This window comes from Oncorhynchus tshawytscha, linkage group LG34, assembly GCF_018296145.1.
Source record: "Oncorhynchus tshawytscha isolate Ot180627B linkage group LG34, Otsh_v2.0, whole genome shotgun sequence".
Classification (NCBI taxonomy): domain Eukaryota; kingdom Metazoa; phylum Chordata; class Actinopteri; order Salmoniformes; family Salmonidae; genus Oncorhynchus; species Oncorhynchus tshawytscha.
In genome coordinates this window covers 5,220,367-5,229,557 of record NC_056462.1, presented here as the reverse complement: position 1 = coordinate 5,229,557, position 9,191 = coordinate 5,220,367, and the positions used below count along the sequence as shown (strand labels likewise).

Genomic DNA, 9,191 nt, shown 5'->3' with positions numbered 1-9,191 from the left:
ATATTGAGAATGGGAGTTGTATTTAAATAACTGAATCAAAGAGACAGTTACCTAAATGTTACCTAAGTGAATTATAATAGTAGTGGACAGGTAATTGCGATAGAGCTGTGCCCACTGAAATGTGTTTTTTTCCTCTTATGGATTGACTGATGTATTTTATATATTTGGGGCATTACATGTTACTTTTAAAGTCTTTGACATTTCATAAGTGTGAAGCCGAAAGATTAAGGAAAGTTGTCAAGTTTGTTTTTAACCTTACAATAGAGGTACAGAAAACACTGAACATTGTTGAGAATGGATTATATATCGTTTTTTCCTACTGGTAAGAATACAAGACCTGGTGAAAGCGAGTCGTCCTCGTTGGGCTATATCGGGCTGTAAGGGATTCAGTGGGACATTTACAGTAGAGGTCTGAATAAGGTCAGTAACAGTGCCGGTTTTAGCCAGCCGGCTAATTTTCAAACGCAGTCCCTGGGCAGGTTATTAAAAACAATTACAACACAGACAATCTAGGAGCAGTGAGCACATGCAGAGCAACATAGAACAAGCAACACTTAGCAAGCAAAAGCAACAAAACAAAATACATAAAAGCAGCAAAGTGTTTCCATGCCTCACCAGTTACAGACAACATGGAAAGTGGCAATACACAGCTAGGGATGATTTTCACTAGTCTGATTGGCCTTTAGCCATGTCTTCATGTTACTTTTGAAGGTGTGATAGGTGGTACAGTTGTGTGTGTCTGGTGGCAGGGTATTCCAGACATGGGAAGCTTTTACAGAGAAAGCAGCTTGACTAAAGGTGCTTTTCCTTAAGGGAACTATACAGTCACCTCTCATGGAAGACCTTGTGGATCTGCTGCCATTGTTACGCGGAGTGGAACTTGAGAACCCAAGAGCAGACTCAGATGAGGACACTGGGATGAAGTAACCAAGGTATTTATTGAAACACAAGGGGAAGATGGAGTGCAGGCCAGGGGAAGCTTGGGTGGGTTGCAGGGAACCAGGTGCAGAGGCTGAGGCTGGAGCGAGATGGGTTGGGACAGGGTAAGCAGGTCCGGATTGGAATCCAAGGGAGCAGTAGAATGGGGAATCCAGGACAGAGTAGCAGGATGACGAGACGTGGAACTGGAGACAGGGACCAGAGTCCGAGCGGGCAGAACTGTAGCGGAGAGGAAAACAGCGTCAGGCAAGGAAAACAGGCACAAAAGGATAACAGGATCTAACAGTAACAAATGGTTAGAAGCATATAGTGACTCAGCAGAGATTACGATCTGGCAGCGTGGAAGTGGCAGGGTTGAGTATTTGTAGAGGTCTTGATTATGGAACAGGTTGCAGCTGGTGGGGATCTTCTCTGACTCCAGCACATCTGTCTCCACCCACACAGAGAGAGAGGGGGGGGGAGTACTGGGGGAGTGGCGGCAGGTCAAGGAGACACAGGATAAGCAGTAGAGGGTGTGGCAGGAACAGATGTGACAGCCATAAGTTTAGGATCTAGGCCATTTAGGATCTTGAATATAAGACATGCGTCAGTGTATTGCACAATATTTTTTCAACTCAGGAGCTCATGCTTTCTGAGGATGTAACAGTGATGATGGCTATTGGACTTCCAATCAAGCAATTTGAGAGCCTGTTTGCAGACAGACTGAATGGGTTTTAATGTTGTACAGCAAGCTTGGGGCCAACTAGTCAACCAGTATGTTAAGTTGGGGAGTATCATAGGTGTAATATTTTGCTACCTCTGTAGTCAAACAATTTCATATACACTACCGCTCAAAAGTTTGGGATCACTTAGAAATGTCATTGTTTTTGAAAGAAAAGCACATTTTTTTGTCCATTTAAATAACATAAGATTGATCAGAATTACAGTGTAGACATTGTTAATGTTGTAAATGACTATTGTAGCTGAAAACGGCTGATTATTGTTATGGAATATCAATTATCAGCAACCATCACTCCTGTGTTCCAATGACCCATTGTGTTAGCTAATCCAAAGAAAAACACAAACATTGTGCTTTTCTTTCAAAAACAAGGACATTTCTAAGTGACCCCAAACTTTTGAATGGTAGAGTATATCGCAAATTAACTAGGTTGAATTTGGTTATTTGAGTTATCTTTTTCACCTGCTTTTTAAAAGAGAGGTTGGAATCAAGTATGATGCCAAGGTACTTCAAATCAATTACCACCTGTAGCTTCTCCCCCGACACATAGACATCTCTCTCAGTGGCATCATTTGCCCTCTTTGTGAGGAACATGCAGACTGTTTTTTTTCTCACATTGAGATGCAAACATGAGTCACTGAGCCACTTTGTAACCTGGACCATTACAGCAGTGAATTCTTGTACAGCTTGTTGTTTGCTCTTTGCATGCACATATATCACTGTATCATCTGCATACATTTGAACTTACAGACAGAAGGTAAATCCCTAAAGTACAGGCTGAACATTATTAACTTGGGGCACGCCCACATCATAGCTAAGAGTGGGCGAGAGTTTTGACTATTACGCTGATGAGACAGCACCAACTTTTTGAAGGTTCTAGATTTGTTAAACAACAGGTTTATATTTTTTAAATTAATTTGTCTAATATAGTAAGAAACACTTCTTTGAAGGATTTGTATGACCTCAGACCTCAGACCTCTGTCCTGACTTTCCAGTGTGGTTTGATCACCCTCACTGGAAAGCCCTTTGGATAACGAATTTAAGTTCATTTGTAATACTGATTTGAAGGTCATTTGTAATATTGATAATTATGATAAAGTTTATAGTTCTTAGCCATATTTGGGATTTGGACCTATGTGAAGAAGGAGAGGGTGTTGCCTTTGACTAAGTGTAGGCTGTCTTAAGTCTATTTTCCTATGACCGCATGGGTACAATTATTTTTATTTATGGAGTTATTAAGGGTAGTGATTCTAATTCGATTTACTTATTTGAAATGATTTTGTTTTCTTTTTTGACCAGTAGTAGTGTTGTTTTTACACATTACTCACATGGGGAGTTATGTGTCAAAATGGGGGAGGTAACAGTCCGAAGGGGTTTTAGATTGAAGTTTACACGCCTTGAGTGATGTGTAGGAGAGTATTTTTGTGTTGTTTGTTCTGTTCTGTTTTGATACAAACCTCACCAGATTAGGTCTGCTGGATTGTTGGGATTTCTCCCGATGGGTTATAGGTCTAACATCCTGATCCTGTAGCTCCGCGATGAAGTTGACAGTGTGATGGGGAGTATGAGCCCATTTGAAAAAACAGTTTCAATAGAATGTGTTGTAATTCTCTTTGACACATGTTTAGACATTGCGATTATTAATAATTGGTAAAAATGCTTGTCTGGATTTCCTGAATGAAAATGAACTGGACTGTTGTTCTGATCTGTTCTTTCTTGAGGTTACCGTGACAGGTGACGTCAGTCGGTGTCTCAATGCATGAAAGTGATAATTGGACCGAACAGTGTATGTACCTCAAAACCCCCCTCTAACTGGCTGAAGAGCAACAAAGGCGTTGAATACGGCCCTGCCTGCACCACTTCTACCGAGAGACCTGAGTCAGCCACATGTACGCCAGCGTCCAATCAGAGCTATCAACTGCTTTTCTCTCAGGAGTGTGACAGGAGTCCATGTGGAGTGAGCACGGGGAGAAATCTGTTCCAAACTTCTCTTATGTTGCTGGTATACTGGTTGACAAATGGACAAGACATAATGGTGTGGTAAAGGTGATAGCGTCTCAGATGAGACATTGAAATTGGGACATTATCATGGGCCATCCACTTTGAACTGTAAAACTATCTGAAGTAGACAATGAAGAAGACAGCAGAAGAATCAGTGCCTGGAGGGGGAGGGGGGTTACCTGTGCCCATAATTGATGTAGACAATTTTTTTATTTGGGAGTATAATTTTAGTGTCAGCTATATAAAAACTCTGCATTGTAGGTAAAGGTTAGGCTCTTGGCCCAACAGTCAAAACTTTTGGGTTGACCAGTCTCATTATTGTAATAATTAATTCATATTGAATAAAGATAATTGTTTGAAGAAATGACAAAGTCTCTCTCACTTGGTTAGAATTTCCACCCCAGGAGCTTAATACAGTTATATTTCAGCCACTAGGGTGAAGCCCATGGGAAAAAAGGAAAGTGGATTCATCCTTGTATCCCAAGAGAGGCCCCCTTCAATTATGAAACTGTGTTATTTGAACCGGACGGGAGAGTTATCTGTGGTTTGGACCTACAAAGTCAAGTAGTGAAAAAATCAAACACCCATCTCAAAAAGTTGACATTGCAATAGTGAATACTACCAAATATGACATAACCTTACCAAGACAAACAGTGATAGTGGCATTACAGAGAGTGGTAGCGTGTCAACCGGTTCCTGTGCCTAGTGAAGAAAAGGTTACTGTAGCACACGTTCATGACAGATCCTCACCGGAGCCTGGCCCTGACACCGGTCACAGTGAGTGTACAGCACTTGAGCCAAGAACAACAAGCATTAGTCAAATAGATGCTCACAGAGGAATCAGCCATTTTTGCCAAAGATGACATGGACATAGGGTGCACTGAAAATCTACAATTGGAGATAACATTAACTGATAACATACCAGTGGCAAAGAGATACAATGGTGTGCAACAACCCTTGTATGCTGAGGTGAAAAGCCACCTTCAGGGGCTCCTGAATAAAAACTTAATCAGGAAGTCATCACCTCTGGTCTGTGTATTGAAAAAGGATGGGTGTTTAAGACTGTGTTGATTACAGGGGATTGAACAAGAAGAATGTTCTGGAAAGGCAACCCAAACCCTGAATACAGGAAATACTTGATGGTTTGGGAGGAAACTCATGGTTTACAGTTTTAGATGAAAGGCAAACCACCAAGGCTTTGTGGGAGAGGAGTCCAGAAAAGACACTGTTTTCAACCCTCCTTGGGCCTTACATGAATGGAACAGAATAACGTTTGACTTATCAAACAGCCCCTCTGCCTTGCAACAAAGCATGGAGGAAAGTTTAGAGGGTATAAGAGATCGAATCTGTATAACATATTTGGATGATGTGCTTATTTTTAGTCAGTTATTTGGATAACATGTGGAAGATGTCCGTCAGCTAGTCAGGCAGCAAAATAAATGTGGTATTAAACTCAGGGCTGATGAGTGTGACCTAGTCTGTTATTTAGGAAAAATGATTTGTTCTGAAGATTACAGAATGGTTGTTAAAGAAATTGTAGTAGTGCGAGAACTGGTAAACAGGCCACCAACAAACATGAGAGAGCTGGGGAAACTACTGGGGTTTCTAGGGTACTACAGTTATGTACAGAACTTCTCACAGCATGCAAAATGTCTCTATGACTTACTAGCAGTGAAGTCGGAGACCCCAGCATCCGGGAAGCGAAGGACCATGGTAGCTATGCAGCCGCCCCACCAGAAAGTTATATGGGAGGATGCTCACCAGATAGCATTAGAACACTTGGTGAGTGTGTTGACTAATCCACCTGTGCTTGCTTACCCAGATTTCAAAGGACCCTTATCTCCCTAAGCGTCGGTGTTTTTTTCGCTACGTTTCTTTGTCTTACCTTGGCCATTGAAACCACAGTTAGTGACTTTCACTCTGGCTGTATTAACCCCTCGCACGTCTGTGAAGGGAGTGGAGCTGTTTCCTACTCTCAAAGCATCTTGCTCTATTTCATCCACTACCCCTGCAATTGCCGTTTTTATCACGGGTTTCAAACCTGCCATCAAAACCGAGAGCACCAATTATATCAATGTACTCCCTTACCCAGTCTTTCTGTTGCTGAGTACATCTACTAATTCCATTTTTATCGGTTATGCTCTTCTGTTGATAAAACGCCGACATCAAAACACTTGTGTGTAGACCTTGCGATTTCTCATTGATTTCATTGTGCCCGGTCATAATTGCCTCCTTGAATTCTTTATTTGTTTTGAAATCTCCATCAGCAGGGAAATGTTGCCCAATTTTATCCAGTTTGCTAAACGTTTCCCGTATTCGAGCCGAATTGTTAGAATGCTCATGTGCTACTTTCAGCGTCTCCGTTGCGTTATTCAAATTCTCTCGCTCAATAGCTTTTATTCCCAATCCTCTCCCAATGGTGTCCAGGGTGTCAAGATTTCTTCAGTCCTGTCTCTAATGCACCCCTTCTATTAACTATTTTCCAAGGTAGCGCTACCAACTTCCCCTGAGAATAGTTACGGTATTTGTGCCTATTAATTTGTCACGGCACTTAATACCTTGCATTAGAACCAATATTATAGCGTCTGCAAATGTATTACTGGAGAATACGCATGACCTAAGGTCTTATTCCAGTGTTGCGCCTCAAATATCACTGTTGTTGATAACACACATCACCAAATGATTCACACTCCTCTTCCTATTTCCACAATCTGCCATGTTTCCTCACCCCAACAGGGCATAAAACCAACCCCTCTTTATTGCTACTGCTAATATACCCAAATCCAACAGCGTTCAAATAACGTATTGCTTTTCTTCTCACCCTGAATGGCAACCTTTTTTCCTAGTACACAAGCAGGTGACTTTATCCATCCACACACACTCTACTGCCGCACGGCCACTGCGGCTGAGACCTTCAGCCTCCTTTACGGGTCTGGCTGATAAACCGATACACTAAAGTTTTACCCTCCACAGGACCACTTGCTCGGAACTTACTCTCTATCTATGAGTCTTACCCTCTACAGGAAACTATCCTGCTCGGGACTTACTCTCTTTAAAGCTATGACCGGTCATTACTCAATGGTCCTACTGAATAAACTCAGGCTTTCTAGGTCCGCATCCTCTAATTGCTCAGCCGACGAATCTCATCTCCCCAAGATGTCAAAATGAGTGGAAACAGGTAAAGGAACTGTGCCTACCTTGTTTGTTGCCAGCTCCTGCTCCATTGATCTGGACTCTCTGGTTTGACTATAAATCGTGGTGAACCCTGCTCGCAGTGCCAACTGTTAGGTTCTAATTATTAGAGTAAGAACTCGACGGACACTGTGAAAGTATAAAAAAGATTATTCTTCCCAAAGGATCGAACAGTTGAATCGACAAAAACATATTTACAATAGTGGTGGAATTTGAATTTAATCCCACTTTGGGTGGAGTCTCCTCCTTCTCGCTAAACATTGTATCTTTATTGCTAGTCAGGAAACAAAGGGATACGGGCAAAAAACTTTTCCCTTAACATGACCTTACCTGACCTCGTCCCCTTCATAACTAATCCATAGCTCTCTCCCCTTGCCTGCCACATGTGATTGTTGTCCCGACACTCAGTACATTCCAAGCTTAATTGCACCCACCATATACCTTGCCCAATAGATAACCATTAACCTCTAGTGTAGTCTCTTGGCAATGGCACCCCTCAAGTCTCTATTATAAACTAATGATCAATAACATTTAAAGTTATTAATCCAAATCCAGTCTCTGTGCTATGTCCTATTTTATCCATATACTGTATTTAAGGTCATACACAACATCAGTACAACCAGTCATTTTTGTTTGTTGAATTACATTCTCAACGTTGACCATTATTGCATTTCTGTATTGGATATTGATTTGTTTTGTTTGTTATATGTGTATAATTTCTTCGGTATTACATGTACTATTCCTATTGTGGTTGCTGTTGATTTCGTATGTGTACCTGTATCACTTTGCTTTGACCTCGTCATTACTGCCGATTGAATTTCAGAGAGAGTGCGAGAGAAAAAGCGAGAGAGAGATGACCAGCAGGGTCAAATAATAAACACAGTGGTTGTAGAAGGTGCATCAGGTCAGCACCTCAGGAGTAAATTTCAGTTGGGTTTTCATAGCCAAGCATTCAGAGGATTAGACAAGAGGTGTGGAGTGGAGAGCGAGAGAGAGAACGGAGGGTGTGGTCACCACAAGGCACATGTTTGTGTGTGTGTCACATCTTGGATGTTGAGAAACTAGCCCTTCCCCAGTAACTTCCAGACATCAGAATGTACACTGAAAAACAATGTGTACACCAGTGACAGTTGGAGACTTTAAGATGAAGGAGGACAATACGTTTTTTTTTCTATTACAGCATATTGGATGACTGTCGTTCATATTCCATTCACCCTACAACCTAGCCTATAAATGAACGTTTACAACGTAGGTGTACAGGTCCTAATAAACGTTTTAGTAATTAAGGTGACAGACAGTGACACATTCAATATTGCAATGCAGTCTTGCCTTTATCTACACCTGATCTCAGGTGTAATCGTTAGTCCAACAGTTGCAAACAAAAGTTTCTATTGGACAAATTCAGTTATGTAGGGGGAGAGGTAGTTGTTTGGGCTAAATTATAGATGGGCTATGTACAGGTGCAGTAATCTGTGAGCTGCTCGGACAGCTGGTGCTTAAAGCTAGTGAGGGAGATAAGTGTTTCCAGTTTCAGAGATTTTTGTAGTTCGTTCCAGTCATTGGCAGCAGAGAACTGGAAGGAGAGGTGGCCAAAGGAAGAATTGGTTTTGGGGGTGACCAGAGAGATATACCTGCTGGAGCGCGTGCTACAGGTGGGTGCTGCTATGGTGACCAGCAAGCTGAAATAAGGGGGGACTTTATCTAGCAGGGTCTTGTAGATGACCTGGAGCCAGTGGGTTTGGCGACGAGTACGAAGCGAGGGCCAGCCAACGAGAGCGTACAGGTCGCAGTGGTGGGAAGTATATGGGGCTTTGGTGACAAAACGGATGGCACTGTGATAGACTGCATCCAATCTACTGAGTAGGGTATTGGAGGTCGATGATGAACAGTCGATGAACAGCATTCTCACATTCTCCGTTTTGTCACCAAAGCCCCATATACTTCCCACCACTGCGACCTGAACGCTCTCGTTGGCTGGCCCTTGCTTCATACTCGTCGCCAAACCCACTGGCTCCAGGTCATCTACAAGACAGCCACCACTAACATTGAGTGGCTGCTGCCAACACACTGACACTGACTCAACTCCAGCCACTTTAATAATGGGAATTGATGGGAAATGATGTAAATATATCACTAGCCACTTTAAACAATGCTACCTTATATAATGTTACTTACCCTACATTATTCATCTCATATGCATACGTACATACTGTACTCTATATCATCGACTGCATCCTTATGTAATACATGTATCACTAGCCACTTTAACTATGCCACTTTGTTTACATACTCATCTCATATGTATATACTGTACTCGATACCATCTACTGTATCTTGCCTA

General features: G+C 42.0%; 1 long non-coding RNA gene across 2 annotated transcripts; it reads right to left on the bottom strand.

Moving 5' to 3' along the window:
- Positions 1-919: 919 nt before the first annotated feature.
- On the bottom strand, positions 920-7,774 carry LOC121841777. 2 transcript variants are annotated; one of them, XR_006080754.1, is made up of 2 exons: positions 7,626-7,774; positions 920-6,979 (listed from the first exon to the last, which is right to left on the bottom strand). It is a non-coding gene; the product is annotated as an uncharacterized LOC121841777 (long non-coding RNA). The 2 variants fall into 2 exon arrangements; XR_006080753.1 differs by lacking the exon at positions 7,626-7,774 and adding an exon at positions 7,181-7,616.
- Between the last annotated feature and the right edge of the window lie 1,417 nt (positions 7,775-9,191).